This window comes from Mytilus californianus, unplaced genomic scaffold, assembly GCF_021869535.1.
Source record: "Mytilus californianus isolate M0D057914Y unplaced genomic scaffold, xbMytCali1.0.p SCAF_4, whole genome shotgun sequence".
In the NCBI taxonomy this organism is placed as follows: Eukaryota; Metazoa; Mollusca; class Bivalvia; order Mytilida; family Mytilidae; genus Mytilus; species Mytilus californianus.
In genome coordinates this window covers 94,025,644-94,046,456 of record NW_026262690.1, presented here as the reverse complement: position 1 = coordinate 94,046,456, position 20,813 = coordinate 94,025,644, and the positions used below count along the sequence as shown (strand labels likewise).

At 32.7% G+C, this 20,813-nt stretch overlaps 1 protein-coding gene across 1 annotated transcript in view; it reads left to right on the top strand.

Annotated features, from left to right (window-relative positions):
- Positions 1-20,813, top strand: part of LOC127698854 (aftiphilin-like) — a 538,231-nt gene that overhangs the window by 381,300 nt on the left and 136,118 nt on the right. The gene's annotated exons all lie outside the window — the stretch shown is intronic.

Here is a 20,813-nt window from a genome sequence, read left to right as displayed (position 1 = left end):
TTGTACAGTTCATATTTCTTTTGCACTTTTCAAAATTACAGAATTCGTGTCGTGGCATTATCATAATGTATGGTGTTTTTTTTAAATAGAGTCAGAATTTTGTATTTAAACCTCTTCTGTGCAAATGGCAACATTGGTAGAGATAAACTTTACGCTAGATTCCGAAATGAATATTTCAGTACTAAATTTGGTGTTCATATAGGGTTTAACATCATTGAAATGCCAAATGTTTTTAAATTTACATGGCTAATATCATGATGAGCTATAAATGTTTGCTGCTTAAAGTATGTTGACAATTATCGTGTAACGCGTGTTATCTTCAACTAGTTGTGGTCCTCATTCATGAACCTTTCATTGTCATTTGTCTCTGATTTTGTTTTCATTTGTCTTAGTCTTTTTTAATTTTTTGAATGTTTTTTGTATATTGAATTACGTTTTAATATTTTCTGCGTTCGTCTTAAATATTGGTAAAAGAAGTTGGACGATGATTTTTATGATGATATTGATGATGACGGATTGAACCCACTACCTCAAGCATGACATTTGAAGTTTAATCGGTGTTTACCCAAATGGAACACAACTTTGGTATCGCTGCTGTAAAACAATATTGCAGAAGAATAGCCTAAAATGATAAATTAATTCATTAAATAATACTGTTTTATTTCACTTTAACAATAATTAAAAAAACACACAAATACACACACACACACACACACACACAGTTTGAAGAGTGAATTTCAGTAAGATCTCAGACCATGAATTTCACTATGTGCAACTTGGTTTCCCCAGAATCTGAACACCCTATCATTAACTGTCCCTTTTTGTCAAAACATATACTAACTGGATTAGTAATCACGCGTGTGAAATACAATTACAGATAAATTTATATCTTCTTTAGATAGGACATGAATTGCGTCTGTGCCTTTCTCAGCAATAAGAACCAGGCCTGACGATGTTGTGATAATGTCATTCGGAGAAAACTCAGTTTCTGAATTGATACTTGCAAATTTTTACTATATATTCTACAGTCATCTAGCATGTCTTTTGTAGTTACAAAATTAGAACCTGAAATTGTGAAATACTTAAACTGTCCCGATTTATCACTATACATAACACAAATGTCATCGGTAAGAGACACTAGTCCACTAATATCACTGAAAAGCACGTCAAATGTGTGAATTAAAGATATTTCAGGTAATCTCATTACTGATCCCAAGACTTCTTTCATATTTTTCTCCTTGGGTTCAATGTAAACGAGTTCTGGAGGCTGTATTTTCAAATATAATTTCTCTGGAATGTCTCTTCTTATTTTTTCTACAGTAGAGAAAACTGAAGCTGGGTCTTTATTTTCTAATACTTCGTGAAGTGTATTCTTTCTCGACTTTAATTCTTGCTCTATCTGTGAAAGTCTTTCGCGTTCTGTTATTAATGGATTATTTTCCGTATCCCATATACCTTCCATAACGCCTATAATGTTTATGATTCCTCTGTTAATGCATTTTTTACTTCATTCTTCCTGTTAGAATTTTTTTCTTTTATGTCGTTGTGTTTTGTTACCTCGCCATCATCCATTTTTCGGAATTTGGCTGCTTTGTTTTGGATGGATAACATTCGTCGATATTACGTTTCAAATTTTCGAGTAAAAGGCACTTTTCTTCGTATACTTTATTAAGTTCCTCATACTGAAATGGTCTGATTAAACAAGACGGGCATAAAAGTTTATCGCAATTTAGACAGTATGATTCACATTTCTGATCCAAATGTTTCGTACATGCAATCTCCGTCAAGTCTACTTTTCTTTGATTTTCCAATTCTTCAATATTGTCCCCATGTTGTTAAGGTACAACCTTGTGTTTTGATAAATTTTCACTTTTTGTATGAATTTTTGTTTTGCATACATCACAAAGACTTAAATCACATGACAGGCATTTCCATCTTATAGCAGACGACTCTTCACAGAATTGACAGTTTGCATACTTGCTGGCCATTTCGAAATGTTCATCCCATTTTCTTAAAATTTGATTTGGGGCTGCATTAACTTTTAAATAAACTGAAAATACCTAACTAATAAACATTTAATATAGTCGTTAACAGTTTGTGAAATAAAGTCATTTATCTTTATCCAGTTCTTTTATGTGACATTAAATATACTTGTTTTTCTTCACTGACTCAATAGATGTTCATGTAAGCATGTTAGTTATTAGCGCTAATAACGGTGAAATGAGATATTGCCATTGTAATAAAAGAAAAGAAAAGAAATATGTCTATTCATTCATCATGCAATATATACACTGCGTTTAAAAGTATCACTGACATATCATTTTCTGATTGTAGACCTGTGTGGTTGTACTTTTAGTACCTCATTCCAAAGTTTGAAAATCGAGGAGTGTCTATTGTATTGTCATTTAAGGCAGCATAAACAAAATTATATATATGTATACAACATGTATCTTATATTGAGCTATTCTTAACTATATATATATATATATATGTAGGACTCTAAAGTGCGATGGGGACGCTAAAGTGCGATGGTCACGCTAAAGTGCGATGGTATACGCTAAAGTGCGATGCCTCCATACGCTAAAGTCCGATGGTCCACGAAAGTATAGACGTAAGAAACGTAGTTTGATTATGACGTTAACAGTCGTTTATACAAACTAAAAATGAACACGCCGGAAGATAAATTACTAATATTTGATTAACAACTGTTAAACCAAATGTCAATGACTAATTAATAATTGATTTAAACCTAACCGTGCTTTGACGTCTGAAGCAAATGTGTTTTTTTTTCGGTAGCTGGAAGAAGAACTTGTATCCTACAGTCGACCATTTTACTATTTAGATACAAAATAGTATTCGCATAAATATCCTGTATCGTGTTTTATTGGAAGCGAACGGATACATTTAAATCATTGTTTATGTTGCAGTTTACTTTGCGGTCCCCGTTAAAATAGTGTCGCTTTAAAAAGTAACATCGGTAAAATAAAGGTACATGTTTGCATGCGTAAATTATAAATTGTCGGCTAAAATATTAGTTTGTACATTATAGGAAAATATAGCATGTATGTGTAGTCGCTACGAAAAAGGAGAAAACTCGGCGAATATCGCCTTTTTCTCTCATTTAGATTAAAGCTTAAACAAATAAATGTTACATATTCCGACAATAATCGAATTTTGTATTTGTAATTTACAATGACGACTGTAAGGGGAGGTGTTCCCATTAGTGATAGACTGTATGAATGGCAAGCTACGCCAATTATCACAATATTTAATACGCCCGAATTGTTAAAAATTCACTTACAAGAAATATAGTATTTTTTGACACCTAAATTACCTGTTTAGCAATTATTACGTGGTCGGTCTTCTAAATTTAGAAACAATCACTTCAGCCTACCAGTAGATTATAATGCCTATCACATATGGTATACCTCTGAATACTAGATTTTGCAAAAGGACTATTTTTACATCTTATGTTCTTTAACGTTTTTAAAGCCCTCCAACCTTACCCTATTGGTCCATCGCACTTTAGCTCGATATACCACCGTACTTTAGCAAACAAACAACCATCGCACTTTAGCGTGAGACACCATCGCACTTTAGCGTAGACCATCGCACTTTAGCGTGACCATCGCACTTTAGAGTACCATCGCACTTTAGAGTCTTACATATATATATCTCATTGGCACTCATACCACATCTTCTTATATCTATATATATAAATAAAAGTCTAAATTGAAAACAACGTTCAAACCTATGATTGCACTTAAAAATACTTCGTGTATTGTGTCATATGGCCTTGTTTAATTCCTACGAGAAGGTAACACCTCCCGAAACGAAAGCTGATTTTTATCAGCTATAGTTAGAGAAAAAGTAAAATAACAAAAATACCGAACTCCGAGGAAAATTCAAAACGGAAAGTCCCTAATCAAATGGCAAAATCAAAAGCTAAAACACATCAAACGAATGGATAACAACTGTCATTTCCTGACTTGGTACAGGCATTTTGTTATGTAGAAAATGGTGGATTAAACCTGGTTTTATAGCTAGCTAAATCTCTCACTTGTATGACAGTCGCATAAAATTCCATTATATTGACAACGATGTTTGAACAAAACAAACCGACATAATAGGTAAAAATGTCAAAAATAGATGAGGGGATAAGGCGTCTGCGCAATGCTAGGCAGTTTTGTCGTAGAGGTCAGAAATAAAAAGTGCAGGTTCCAGCCCCGCTCAGCGAGGAAGTAAAGAATCAGATCTACTCTAAGATCGTTAGGTTGATTTTCTAGACACTTTATATATAACATATATTTATAATCCGTAAATCCTATTTCGACTCTTCAAAATTCAAGAGTCTATCCTAAATTGAGGTAAATTATATGGCCTTCCAAATACCGTTTCGATTCCTAACATCACTGAAGAGATATTAATTGTCAAAATCCGGATATGGTGTACCAATTTTTGCACCTCATGTTTGCGGTATATCATCTTTTCCGCAAGTTTATTGTTTTCTGTTTGGTATTAAATTAATAATTAAGATCCATTTTGTTACATCTTGTGATCCGTTTATTTGGCAATCGCCATGGCAGTCAGCAGTGTTTAAGAACATCTGGTGTTCGACCTGCTAGTCAAATGCGTTTTGTTAAAATATACTTTTTCACTTTTTTGGTCTTTTGGAAAATGTTGTTTGTGCTGTATTTAGACCCCTCTACCAAGAGATTTGTTTTGCATGCACACGTAAAAAAATTGCGGTTTTTATCCAACGCAATCATAGGTTTGAACATTGTTTTCAATTTAGACTTGTTTATATTTTTTCGTTTGGGCTTGTATTATATTTGCCTTCGGGTTTATATAATCCGTTCATCCTATTTCGACTCTTCAAAATTCAAGTCTATCCTAAATTGAGGTAAATTATATGGCCTTCAAAATACCGTTTCGATGCCTAACATCACTGAAGAGACATTAATTGTCAAAATCCGGATATGGTGTACTTATTTTTTTCACCTCATGTTTGCGGTATATCATCTTTTCCGCAAGTTAATTGTTTTCTGTTTGGTATTAAATTAATAATAAAGGTCCGTTTTGTTACATCTGGTGATTTGTTTATTTGGCAATCGCCATGGCAGTCAGCAGTGTTTAAGAACATCCGTTGCTCGACCTGCTAGTCAAATGCGTTTTGTTAAAATATACTTTTTCACTTTTTTTTTTGATCTTTTGGAAAATGTTGTTTGTAATATATTTAGACCCCTCTACCAAGAAATTTCTTTTGCATGCACACGTATAAAAATTACGTTTTTTATCCAACGCAATCATACGTTTGAACGTTGTTTTCAATTTAGACTTGTTTATATTTTTTCGTTTGGGCTTGAATTATATTTTCCTTAGGGTTTATATAATCCGTATATCCTATTTCGACTCTTCAAAATTCAAGAGTCTATCTTCAATTGAGGTAAATTATATGGCCTTCCAAATACCGTTTCGATTCCTAACATCACTGAAGAGACATTAATTGTCAAAATCCGGATATGGTGTTCCAATTTTTGCACCTCATGTTTGCGGTATACCATCTTTTCCGCAAGTTTATTGTTTTTTTGTTTGGTATTAAATTAATAATTAAGGTCCATTTTGTTACATCTGGTTATCCGTTTATTTGGCAATCGCCATGGCAGTCAGCAGTGTTTAAGAACATCCGTTGTTCGACCTATTAGTCAAACGGGTTTTATTAAAATATACTTTTTCACTTTTTTGGTCTTTTGAAAAATGTTGTTTGTGCTGTATTAAGAACCCTCTATCAGGACATTTGTTTTGCATGCACACGTATAAAAATTGCGGTTTTTATCCAACGCAATCATAGGTTTGAACATTGTTTTCAATTTAGACTTGTTTATATTTTTTCGTTTGGGCTTGTATTATATTTGCCTTCGGGTTTATATAATCCGTTCATCCTATTTCGACTCTTCAAATTTCAAGTCTATCCTAAATTGCGGTAAATTATATGGCCTTCAAAATACCGTTTCGATGCCTAACATCACTGAAGAGACATTAATTGTCAAAATCCGGATATGGTGTACCAATTTTTGCACCTCATGTTTGCGGTATACCATCTTTTCCGCAAGTTTATTGTTTACTGTTTGGTATTAAATTAATAATAAAGGTCCGTTTTGTTACATCTGGTGATTTGTTTATTTGGCAATCGCCATGGCAGTCAGCAGTGTTTAAGAACATCCGTTGTTCGGCCTACTAGTCAAATGCGTTTTGTTAAAATATACTTTTTCACTTTTTTTTTGATCTTTTGGAAAATGTTGTTTGTAATATATTTAGACCCCTCTACCAAGAAATTTCTTTTGCATGCACACGTATAAAAATTACGTTTTTTATCCAACGCAATCATACGTTTGAACGTTGTTTTCAATTTAGACTTGTTTATATTTTTTCGTTTAGGCTTGAATTATATTTTCCTTAGGGTTTATATAATCCGTATATCCTATTTCGACTCTTCAAAATTCAAGAGTCTATCTTCAATTGAGGTAAATTATATGGCCTTCCAAATACCGTTTCGATTCCTAACATCACTGAAGAGACATTAATTGTCGAAATCCGGATATGGTGTTCCAATTTTTGCACCTCATGTTTGCGGTATACCATCTTTTCCGCAAGTTTATTGTTTTTTGTTTGGTATTAAATTAATAATTAAGGTCCATTTTGTTGCATCTGGTTATCCGTTTATTTGGCAATCGCCATGGCAGTCAGCAGTGTTTAAGAACATCTGTTGTTCGACCTATTAGTCAAATGGGTTTTATCAAAATATACTTTTTCACTTTTTGGGTCTTTTGGAAAATGTTGTTTGTGCTGTATTTAGAACCCTCTATCAAGACATTTGTTTTGCATGCACACGTATAAAAATTGCGGTTTTTATCCAACGCAATCATAGGTTTGAACGTTTTCAATTACTTGTGTATATATATATATATATATATATATACATGTCTGATTATAGCCGATGGATTATATAATTATGATACAGTACACTACAAAATATAATATATGATAAGTCTAAAAGTACAACATTGCCAAAGAAATCATGAACAAATGTTAAATATTTCGGATAACTAATATCCTTCATCAGTAAGATATAAAATGATTCTTATCTTGACATTTTGTGGTCAAACTGAAATTATAATCTTGATCGTTATACAAATTATCGCGAATGAATACGCTGGTAATTTTTTTTTCAATATTGATGTTTGGGAGGAGGAATAAATGTCTTAAAACTGTAAGCGTCCTGTACTAAACTCTGAGTAACTGGAAACAAAGGATGGTAGCAACTCGTTCTATGTTTTTCATTAATGCCCTCTGGGGAAACTGTCCTTAAATTTCTTATGCAAACATTTTCCCGAGCAAGCCTGTCGGCCCTTGACCAACCCTCGTTGTGGTCTATGATAGTGATGGTTAGGTTTTTCAGATCAGCTTGGGCGTGCCCAGGAGATCTCAAATGACGACTTACGGGGAGGTCGGGTTTGCAGGTGTAGTCACTTCGATGACCATTCATGCGTTTGTTGAATGGCTGTTCTGTCTCGCCAACATACTGCAGGCTACATCGACACTGAAGAAGGTATAAATCATTCTAGGGTTTGCAAGTTACATTGCACATAATAGTGTACACAGACTCAGTGGAGTGGCAAGTAAATGTTTAAGTATTCAGTATTTGTTGGCAAGTCAGACATCGTCTGTTACCACACGACTTGCAGCATCCTGCAGTTGAAGAGCTATTATTAGAGGAGACATCAGCTCTCACAAATAAGTCTTTCAGACTTTCTGTTTTCCGGAAAGCTAAGACAGGAGGTTTGGGAAAGATCTTGGATAATTTTTGGTGTTTGGCAATAATCTGCCAATTGGCACGGATCAAACGTGAAAGTTTAGTAAAGGCGGGAGTGTATGTTAAAACAAACGGAACTATTTCTATTCGCCTCTTCTGTTTGTACTGTAATAGGTCATTGCGGCTGTTATTGTTAGCACGCGCAAACTCCTTATCTATTTCCCATTTCTTATAACCTTTTTCGGTCAAAAATCCTCGAAGTTCCTGTGACGGTTTAGTGACAGTCTCCTATATATATAAAAATACACTCACGGATATTGTTTTAATTGAAATTTGCCGTTGAAATATTTTAGATTTAGGAATATATCTTCTCCATGCAAAGTTCTGATCCTTGTCCGGATTTTGCTATATTTTAGGTCCTTTTTGTTTTTATCAGCTCTTCAAATTATGTATTAAGTTTTGGATTTACAAATATTTTGGCCGCAAGCATCACATAATTGTCGAAATATGCAATTGGTGCAGTAAACGTGGTGCCGTTTATGTTATTAAAAGGCCGTGGAGCTTGTATTCATACTTTGATTGTTTTCTGACAAAACTATATGCTACAAAGGAAATGTGTATAAATCATTTTCTCTAATTCTTCGTCAATTTATCCCTTTCTGCACCCATTGTATAAAAAAGATTTAATCAACGTGTGGTTCGTTTGATCTCAGTTCTTCATTGGTTAAAATCCGATTATGACGTCGAATTTTCTTGCTTTCCTCTGAATTTCCTATTGTTACTGCATGAAAAAAGGCGACCATGCCTGATGACGTCACATAGAAAGAACACATCTTTTTGCAGATCATTCAAAAAGAAGGAATAAGTTTGCCTGCATATTGTTTGAAAATCATTAGAGAAACAGATTCCACCACCAAATCTCGTGTAATACGATATTTATCCACTCTCGACAGTTAAATTTTAAAATATTTAAAACGCTCGGCGAGCCTCGCGTTTTAAATTTGAAAATTTAACTGTCTCGAGTGGATAAATATCGTATCACACTCGATGCAGTGGTAGAATCTATATTTATATAAAATATGAGATGATAACTCAAGTAAAAGTTATTTCAGAAATTAAAACCAAAGAGGGGTCGCTTCTGTGCTTGTTCTCTTACTTCTTATTTTCAGTCGTTCTATTGGTGCATATAGTCGAGCGTTTGGTTGTGTCAAATTTTATGGATTTCCATTTTAAAATTTACTTTTACTTCAGTATTTTTGTTATTACTTTAAAAAAAAAGACAGCGTATTTGTGTGTAAATCACATTACACAGACTGCTGAAATATGTGTTAATTTACCGATTGTGTCCTTTTCCAGTTTGTAGCAATTTGACTGAGTGAAGATTGGCATGGGGATGCATGCATAGCAGGAGAGACTTTACTTGTCGACACTCTCGGTCTCTCTCCTTTATATATTATGCGATTCCCTGAGGTTTTTTTTTTTACCTTGATTTGTATTTTCTTAATGGACTTATGAGAATTCAACGTCAGTTATTTACTGTTGTACTTATCCATCCCATTTTGTTTACATTTAATTGTAAGCAATGCTACGAATAAATTTTTAGAAAATTTAATTCGTCTACGAATTGAAGTTCGAAAATTAACGTTTGATTGCGTAACTTTTTTGTTTATTACATAATTATGTGGTCTGCGTGTTTTTTCTATTGATTTTATATTTATAAATTCAGATTTATCTGATACCAGTAAAGTAAAATTTGATAAAAGAGATCAAAGGAGATAAATTCGTATTTTTGTCATGCAACAAATACACAGCGTTTTAAAATATCATTTCACAGTTCGTTGTCTTTTTCGACTCTTGACGCAAAAGCTAAACTTTAATGAGTGTTAATTATTCCTAATGGATTGACAGAGGTTCTACTCTGTTTCAAATCACATGATTTCACAGAAAAACTTCATATTATCTTGGGTAATGTGCTATTATCAACCACAAACAATACTTTGTCATAATGAGATTGATATTAAAAAGATATATAAAAAAAGGTCAAGGCCATTGAGCTTGTTTCCAGACTAAACAGAAAAAAAAACAGAAAATCAGTAATAGGTGATAACATAGAAATATTTAAGATACATCTTTTCAATGAAATATGACAGGATAGCTAATATAACAGGCATTCATGAAAGAAGAAGAAAAAAGTGGTAATTGCTCTTCTAATTACCTTGCTACCGAACAACATAGATAAATATACACTAGATATGAAAATAAGGAGATGTTGTGTGATTGTTCATAGGACACATTTTCACCAGAGTTCAAATGACGAGGATATAATCATTCATAGGTCACTGTACGGACCTTCGACAATGAGAAAATCTATACAGTATATTTAGCTATAAAGGGCGCCTAAATGAATGTGCATAGAGAGAAGAAACCAGGAAAATGATTAGTAATACATGTCCAATAAAAAGAGATGTTTTCATGAAATTAATTCTAGTGTAGGATGTTGGACCTACATTTAAAAAAGTGCTGTTATAGCAAAACATAAGAACACATTTTATATACAGTTTACAATTAGCCTTTATCTCTAAATGTATATCCCAAAATAAATTAGTTTTAATTTTTAATCAATAAAACGGTATTTGTAAAATAAAAGATATTACTAGCAGGTTCAATTATAAAAGTAAGTTCTTTAGTTATTTGTGCGTCAGAAATTACTTATTAAAGTAAAACCTGTGTTGCTCACTTAGTTCTATGCGCATCTTTAGTAATGCTCACTCTCCAACATCATACACTTGAATATATTTCATGAAAAAATCTCTTTTTTGTTGAACATGTATTACATATCTTTTTTTCTGGTTTATTCTCTCTATGTACTACAGCTTTTGCTAAAACACAAAAATCGGTAAAAATCATTCAAAGGTGAAAATTTTGGCTTTGCTTACATATTTGCTTATTGTGTCTTGCTGATCATTTTACTGTTTACAGTTTTTCTCTATCTTCTATAGTGTTTGCCCAAAACGCAAATAATCATAAGAAACATTGTCATTTAATTGCAATAACCCCTATAGGAAGCCAAATGACAATTTCGGTTATGATGATCTTTTTGTAGATCTTATCTTGCTGGTCATATTTGCTGTTAAAGTTGCCATCTATCTTTTATAGTTTTCAAGATAATAGGCAAAAATACAAATGCAAAAAATGGTAGAATTCGTCATCGAAGGGCAATAACTCCTCTTAAGAGTCGGATGACGATGTGATCAATTTTTACTTATTTGAAGATCTTATCTTGCTGGTAATTCTAAATGTAAAAAGATTGTCTCTCTCCATTATAATTTTAAGGATAAATAGAAAAAGTAAGAACAAAATTGAAATAAGAAGTCATATGATAGTAAGTGGACAGTAGGTAAATCTCAACATTTTCAACTTTGTTGCCACCTCTCAGATTTTCTCTATCTATGCCAAGTTTTAAGTTAATTTTCTAAACGTGCAGTATACTTCTTTGTTCTATTTTCAGCCATGTTGTTTGGCGGTTGGGGCGGTCACAACTTTAAAACGTATACCCCAAGGATAAAAGTGACCAAGATGGTTCAAATTGCCCAAATAGTTTCAGAGGAAAAGATTTTTATAAAAGTTAAAGGACAACGGACGCCAGATGATGAAAATAGCTCACTTGGCGCTTTAGGTGCAAGGTGGGCAAAGAAGGACCAACTATTTGCGATAAAATGCCACCCAATATTGCTGATTACTTCCATAATACCGTTGTCAGAAAAAAAAACCAAGTGGATATCGTTCAACCAATGATTTTACTCTTCAATCCGATTATGTATTTCAATTGCAATATTAAACGTACCTGAGAATAAGTTTTCAGTTTAAGCACAGTTGAACTGTCACTATTCTCAATCTGGTTACACATAATGAAAACTTATAAAAGGAATTGTATTCTTCTTAAAAAATATAAACTTTTCATTACTATCAACTTTTTCACAATGTAAAAATCAAAAGAGAGGCTAATGATACCAAAAGGGGCTATGCAAACTCATTAGTTTGAAAAAGCTCATAATACCGTAGAAAAAAAGAAAAACGTTCATCAGACAAACAACAGTATACAAAACACAAGAACCCTACCGAAAACTGGGGGTAATCTTAGGTACTCCTGAAGGGTAAGTACAAACCAGGTAATAAGTCTAATTCGGTAGGTCACTCTCGAGGAAAATAGGACGTGATTGTGGTTACGACAATTAAATGCCATCACTGAAGTCATCACGAGTTGGTTAACCGTTAAGAAATATCTGTTTCACGGATGACGACAGATATGTCCCAATTGTCGTAACCACAGTATCATCCTTTTTTCCCCGAATGTGACCTACCGTGTTAGACGTATCACCGGGTTTGTACTTACATGAGTAACACGACGGGTGCCACTTTTGGAGCAGGATCTGCTTACCCTTCTGGAGCACCTGAGATAACCCCCGGTTTTTGGTGGGTTCTTGTTGCGCTGTCTTTATTTTTCTACGTTGTATTTTGTATGTTGTTGTTGGTCTGTTGGTCCTTTTCGTTTTTGCAGCATTTCAATATTATTATAAATTTTGAATGTTTGTATTGCATACATCACAAAGATTTAAATCACATGACTGCAAATGCCATTTTACATCAGTCGCGACTCTTCACAAAACTGAGTTTCCATATGTGTTTGCCATTTTTCACTGATTCATCCTATTTTGTAATAGAAGTTTTCTTTAGCATTATAAACTAACATATTAGTGAAGTAATTTTTTATCGTATACACTTCAATGAAATCCTTTTTCATGCAATTAAGCGTTATCTACCAGCTGTTGTTTTTTTATTGATTTGACAGAATTTCACGTAATCACCGCAGTCATACACTACAGATACAGTTGATTACAGTGTAGTCAGATTTGACCATTGAAAAAAAGGAAATAAAACAAGTTTGCAATTTCACCATGCAAAAGTACACTTCGTTAAAACATATCACCAATAATCAAGAGTCTGATTACATATCAGCGTGTACGGTGATACTTATTGCCACTCGCCCAAATGTAGAGTGTTCTTTAATTGATTTACATGCGTTCTCTGGTTTGGTTTCATGTGAACTCATTCAGCATATGCAGTAAATCTTTTACGTCATTTGTTCTCTGGTGGAGAGTTGTCTCATTTGCATTTTTACCACATCTTCTTATTCTAACATTAGTTTACTAAGAATGGCTATATTAACAAAATTATAGATTTTTTAAAATACTTTGCCAAAATGTAGCTTAATTGCATTTTTTCATGAATATACTATATCGAGCCGATTTTCTAGCTGCAGGATATACCTGAGTATCATATTTGAGAAGTATGTACACGAGAATCACTATCATGTTCCTCGAAATAAAACTCAATCATAGAATTTTAAAAAAAATAATATGAGTAAAACGTTTTCTTGTTATGAAACAACAGATAAATTATATAAACCTAATTATCTTGGTTATCTCAACCTAGTAATAACACATTTCTATTTTCGTTATCATTCAAACAATTAATAGTTATTGTAAAAAAGTGATAACCATAGTAAAATAAAATTAAACAAGTTTCTTCCAGTGAATTAAAAGTCCAACAAATTATTTGCATACCACTGATATTTGACTGTTAATCCCTAAGGATATCATCAGCTCAAAAGTCAGTTCTTCCGTATTGACACGATTATTAAAATCCCTTTCTTAAATTTTCCGTTCATAAATTAAGAGATTACTCAACCAGATCTTCGATAAATTTGGCTTTTCTTTTTATGTCCATTTTTGTTTTATATCACTTCACGTTCTCATCTATCTATTAACACGATTTTAATATCTTGATTCTTTAATGGTTTTATATGTTGTTTTTAAAAGCGAGGCGGAAAACAAAAGGGACACTCAAACTCATAAGTCGAAGATTAACCGACAATACCATAGGAAAATCTACAAAACACAACATAGAAAACTAACACGAAACCCACCAAACCAAAGAGGGATCTCAGGTGCTCCGGAAGAGTAAGCAGTTTCTACTCCACATGTGCTCATTTAAGTACGCATTCGGTAATAAGTCTAATTCTGTGATGTTCAATTCATGGGGAGGACAGGATTGTGGTTACCACAATTGAAGCATATCCGTCGTCATCTGTGAAACAGATATTCCATAACGGTCAAGAGTTTAAGGGTTGGTCTTTTTTACTCTTTTACATTGTTTTTGTAATTTGGAGTCTAATCGGTGTTGACTCTATGATACAAAATTACATTGTGCGGATATCATGATTATCAATTAATAACAATCAGGAGGATTTTGAAAATAAATAACTCAGCCTTGATAATCACAAAAATAAATGGTTTGTTCTGTGGTAGTTTGAAAATAAATAACCTGACTTGCAATGTATTAAAAATAAATAACTCGGCAGGTCTATTTGAGAGCATGAGATTGCACCAGATTCTTCATAAAATTCAACTTTTTTTTCAAAAAAAATCGGCAATCACTTCCCAGATCTTTGAATAATAAAAGTATAAATATTATTTAAAATTCTTGAAATGTCTGAAAAATGGGTTTCATTTAACTTGAGGTATATTGTCTCAGGAACACTTAACTCACTTTTATTACATATGGCAGTAACTACATTCAGGCAAATGCCTCATGTAGGAAATTTCAAAACCAAAAGCTTGTCTTCATATCAAATTGTTTTCACGGCAAGTGTCTTGCAAGAAGCAAGTTCTGTTCTCCCTCAGACGTAGCTCCTGTTTTTTCGGGATCAATGTTTCTTATTTATTTGTCTTTTGTTCATTGATTGCCCTTCTGTATTCTGTTAGTGTTGCATTCCTTTTGTAATTTAGTAATTTTGTTATTAACTTGATCAAGAGTTTAAAAAAAAACAGCAGCCACAAACTTAACTATGTGAATTAAATTTTTGCTTTATCTTTGTCTTTTGATGTTGTTCCTAAAAACTTAAGTCTTACACTGAATCTATACATGTTGCTTTGAGACCAAAATATTGTCAAAAAATGATTAAAACAGAACTTTCATTTTCAGATTAAGAAAGGGTATGGGAAACACATTTTGCATCAATAGTTCTATAGCAACTTGGGGCCTTCAGCGGCTCCAAAACCCTTCAAATTTTTTTAGCCTCGCTCCGCTCGGCATAAATGATTTGCAATACTTTTAAAAGACACTAATTACAGCAAAACTTTAATATCTTGTATGTATGCAATACATGTATATGCAGTTGGGAATTCAAAAGATTCATTTCTACAGATGATGATGATTAATTCTGATTAAATGGTACATAATGATTGGACTATTCATGTTATATTTAAAATAAAAAATGAATTTAAAAATTGTATATTTTCAAATATTATAAATATAGTTGTGAAAATAAATAATCAGTCCCTTGCTTTAATGAAAATGTAAAATCTTGCTTCAACAGTGCAGAAAATAGATAATCTGTCCTCTTAGTTTACAAAAATAAATAACCGATCAAAAACAAATCCTCCTGCCCCCCCCCCCCCCCCCCCCCCCCAGAATATCAAATGGTCGTCCCCTTACAGATAAATTGCCCATCCTTAGAAAGGACATGAATTGAATTTGTGCTTTTTTCAGCGACCAGAATCAGACTTGACGATGTTGTAACAATGTCATAGGGGAAAAAGTCATTTTCGGAATTAATGCTCGGGTGACCGCTATATGTCCATTTTGGTTGCCCCCATTTCCCAATCACTACAATTCGCCTATGTTTTGAATTCATATGGTCTATCACACATATATTTCCATTAGCGTGTTTAGTTATCTTTTTCGGTAGAGTAAATAAAGTATTGTAACTGCTTCCACCGTATTCAATCCTCCTGGTTTTGCTAGTATTGTTAACAGAATGGATATCGTCAACACTTGAAGAATCCCAGTAGAAGATCCGCTACTTTTAAAACCTATGATAATTTCATTAACATTAGTAGCATGAATACCACAAAATTGCAAGTCTTGGTGTGTTGACGACAATGAGAATTGTTCAAATGTTCCATTTCTTTTAAGCCTTCTCATTTGAAATGCGTCATCTGACAATAAAATGTCTCCGTTACAGTTTGTTATATCTAAAATATTCGCAAAACAGGGATATCTTGTTTTTTTTCTGAGTTACATCTTGTATGTCATTTGTAATTACAAACTTAGTACCTGATATTGTGAAAAAGACAAATCTGCGAGAATCACTGTTCAACATAACAAGGATGTCATCATTCAGAGAAATTAGTCCACTTATCTCGGGGAAATCTACCTTAAATGTCTGAATAGAAGTTACTTTGGGTATTCTTATTACTGATCCAAAGACTTTTTTCATAAAATTTTCTTTTGGCTCAATATAAATCAGTTCTGGGCGCTGTATTTCCAAAGCCGATTTATCTGGTATGTCTTTGCTTAAGTTTTCTACAGTTGAGAAAACTAAAGTTGGCTCTCGTTTTTCTAATACTGCATGAAGTGTATCTTTTATTGTCTTTAATTCTTGCTCTACATGAAAAAGTCTTTCGCGTTCTGTAACTACTGGATTATATCCCGTATTCCATATACCTTCCATTACGTCTACAAGGTTTGATGCTTCCTTTGTTACTGCATCTTTTACTTCATTTTTCCTATTAGAAATTTTCTCTTTTATTTCGTTGTGTTTTTTTACCTCATCATCATCCATTTTTCTAAATTTGGCTGCCTTCTCTTCAAAGAAGGGGTAACATGCATCAATTTTTCTTTTTAAATTTTCGAGTAAAACAAGTTTTTCTTCATATACATTATTAAGTTCCTCATACTGATATGGTCGGATTAAACAAGACGAGCATAAGGATTTATCACAATTAAGGCAGTATGTTACACATTTCTTATCCATATGATTCGAACATGAGATCTCTTTCAAGTCTACTTTTTCTAGATTTTCCGAATCCTCAATATTGTCTCCAAATTCTGTAAGCACAACTTTATGTTCAGATAATTTGTCAATTTTTGTATGAATTTTTGTGTTGCATATATCACACAGATTTAAATCACATGACTTGCAATGCCCTTTTACAGCAGTCGACTACAGTGTGCATGGTTGCAAGCCATTTTCAATTACCCATTTGAATTTCTTCAGATTTGTTTTCAAGCTGGGCAAAAAATTAAGCTTTTAAACTGCAGTTCACCTGAAGAATTTAACTGGTTAATGAGGCAAATTTTTAGATTTCATCTACACAGCTTTAAATTCAAATTTAACGTGCTAATCTACTTATCTACCAATTACTTTTACTGACTTGATCAAAGTTCATGTACGCATGTGATTCATGTAAAGTTAATTGATAACATTAACAGTAAATGAATAATAAATTATCTGTAAATACCAGTTTCAAAGCCTTAAGTATTGTTATATATGTTTAGCCATAATGGAACTTAATCAAGAGATGAACGTCACAGTTTCCAGTACATTCTTTTTGTGGCGGTTACTGGGTAATTTAGGGGTGGAGATTTCAGTAAATGTGGAGATGTTATTTGTCTCAGTCAGGTTACACGATGAAAATAATGCTTCATAAATTTCGTTCATCCGAAAAGCTTTTCTGGACTTACCTTCATCAGAAACGCTTTAACCCGAGAAATTAAAATGAAAGAATAATAAATACATGAACCCGTCAAGTGTTATCCGACCAAAAAAGAATAGTAAAGCCCACCCTATGAAACCTTATAAAAGACTTATTTCTGTGAACAAAGAGTGCAAAAGATTCATTTTTATATGAATGAAAAGGGGAAAAAAGGAGTACGTACGCTTCAATGGCACAGCAACATTACGCCACAAAAAGCACCAGAAGCTTATAGACGTCAACGTATGGTTTATAATCTGTACAAATGTAAGGATCCAAATCACCAGACTTAAAAGAGACAGATATCTAACAAAGATCTGTAATAAACACCAAAAACATTGATATGACTAACAATATCCATATATAGTAAGATTTCTGACAGGCTTATATAGAGCCCGTAAATTTAGATACAATAAACTTATTCTACAAGGTTACCAACTAAACACTGTAATAAGATCTTTAAATATTGTTTTGTCGGTTAAAACATTGATTTTGTTACCAATAATTTAAAACATTACTAAATAGTACTGATATACAGCTATGAACATTTATGGTCCTACATTCTGTCGATACTTATATTTTTGGCATTGCACAAGATCATATTTCTCTCTGACTGTTAACTACATCTTTACACGAACTCCATTAAATTATTTTAGTCTTGCATACATGATGATTTTTTTATTTGTTGTTATTGGCTTTGAACTTTGTACTCTCAGATGTGTACTTTGTGTGTTTAGTGATTTTGTTAGTTGTTTATTGTGTGCTTTGTGTCAATCTGACGAGTAAATATAAATAAGAAGATGTGGTACGAGTGCCAATGAGACAACTATCCATTCAAGTCACAATGTGTAAAAAGTAAACAATTAGAGGTCAAAGTACGGCCTTCCACACGGAGACTTGGATCACACCGAACAGCAAGCTATAAAGGGCCCCAAAAAGACTAGTGTAAAACAATTCAAACAGGAAAATCAACGGTCTAATCTATATAAAAAACGAGAAACGAGAAACACTTATGAACCACATCAACAAACGACAACCACTGAAAATCAGGTTCCTGACTTAGGACAGGTGCAAACAAATGCAGCGGGTTTAAACGTTTTAATAGGCGCCAACCTTCACCCTACCTGAAACAATAGTGTAACATCACAAAATAGAAAGACACACTATAAGATATCAATTGGCTTAACTCAATCACAAGATATATTAACAAAAACAAGTGAGCATACACTGAACGAATAAATTTGATCTATGACACAATATAAATACAAAATAAAAAAAACAAGGGGTTAGATGTAAAACAATATCAAAAAAACAACCATAACCATGGACAAAATGCCGCGAAATAAAATAACGTACACAGGTAAATAAATATAATTTTGTTGTAAGGTATACATGTAATAAGGAAATATTTTTTACAAAATAAATAATTTTGTTGTTCCTAGTACGAGAACAAAAGTGAAAATATATCGTCATACTTAACACTTATCAGAGGTGGTATATATTAAAAATAGTGAAACTAGATATAACACTGAATAAGTAAACATTAAATAACAAAAATACATTACAAATTGTATCAACAGGTCAAATTAACACGAAAGTACGATTTGAGAGTACTCACAGTTACTGAAAGCTAGTTAAAAGCCAAAAACAATTAATAATAAAAAATCATGCATCAGAGACTAAAATCAACTAAAACACATTCCAGGGATTTAGTGTTAAGACCAAATCAATTTAAAATTTGAAAAGCAAAAATTCCAAAAAAGTTGTGCTCAATCGGGTTTTGGCCATCAATGCATGTTGGGAGAAAAAATAGAGTCTTTCAAATGATTTTAAAGTTTTATGAACAGAAATTTTACAACAAGAAAAAAATGATGTATCAATGATGTTTCATGTTGCCACAGTAGTACTAAACAAGTGATACTTACAAGAGGTATCAAACAGTGTAGGAATTCATGCAATGTCTTTCAAATAATTTGGACCTGGTAAATTAGGGGGAAAAAATTCCCTTTATTCTCAAACCATTTAATTTACAAGTTTTGTTCGAACCAGATTAATAAAGTGTTATTTTCATTTTTAGTACATTTTGCTACACTTGTCTGACCAGTATAGATGTTGTCCAACCATACATTTTTTAACAATATATTTTTGTTTGGAATGTTTGGTTTTTTTTCGAAAAAACATTTTAAGGGGAAAATTTCGCCATAATGAATACCTTTATTTATTCAAATGTTATTTGAGTGTAACCAGGGGAATAACCTTTGGTAAATTTCACTGTCTAAATTGCAATATATAGATATGAACTTGATTAAAATGTCCTTGCAAACTAGAAGGACATTATTTATTATTTTTTAATTCTCGTTTTAAATTGGCCCCATTTTGAAATATATCAGCATGACGAAAAACGAGAACAAAAGAAATCATGGAATATGTTAACTATTAAATCAAGACTGACCAAAAGCTTCAGAATAAATCATCATATCAGAAGTATTGAACTAATAATGTTGTCAGGGCACCACTAAGCAAAATTGAACCAAAACAAAGTTTGTATTTTATTTGACCTTTCAACTACTTTGATTCCAGAGTAACTGATGAGTCTTATGTTGACAAAAAACTTGTCTGACCTACCAAATTATAAGTCTGTTATATTTGTTGAGTTTTTAAAGATTGTGAGGAAGTATTTGTTATAAGGCAATTTGTGGGAATATCATACACTATATATGGATTATTTGTATTGCTCATTAATGATACTCCAGCTTCATTCTTTACATATATACCCTTTTAAATTGAACAGTGCTATCATTTGGGATGTATAAATATGCAGCCTCTATTGTAATTACTTAAATTATTATTAGAAACTAAAGTTTCAACTCCCTCAGGCAAAGTTGACCTAAGATGGCTTTGGCTATTTTTTTTATGTCCTTTTTGGTAATAAAGCTCTTCAACTGTTTCGGTTCTTATACATCCTTTCAAATATTCGTCTTTGAGCGTTCCTGATGAAGGTAAATCCAGAAAAGCGCTTTGGATGTATGAAATTTATAATGTGTTGTTTTCATTTTGTAACCTTAATCAACTATGAAATTTTAGAATTATACCAATTCAGATCAGACAGTGCTATTCTTTGGGGATGTATATCTACACAGTCTCTGTTGTAATATATTAACTTTTGTCCCCTGTGCAATTTTAGAATTGTACCAGCTCATTTCGCACATTACTATACTTTTTGGATGCATATCTATGCAGTAATTAGGCTGTTAGTTTTCTCGTTTGAAATGTTTTATATTTGTCATTTCAGGGCCTTTATAGCTGACTATGCGGAATGGGCTTTGCTCATTGTTGAAGGCAGTACGGCAACCTACAGTTGTTAATTTATGTGTCATTTGGTCTCTTGTGGAGAGTTGTTT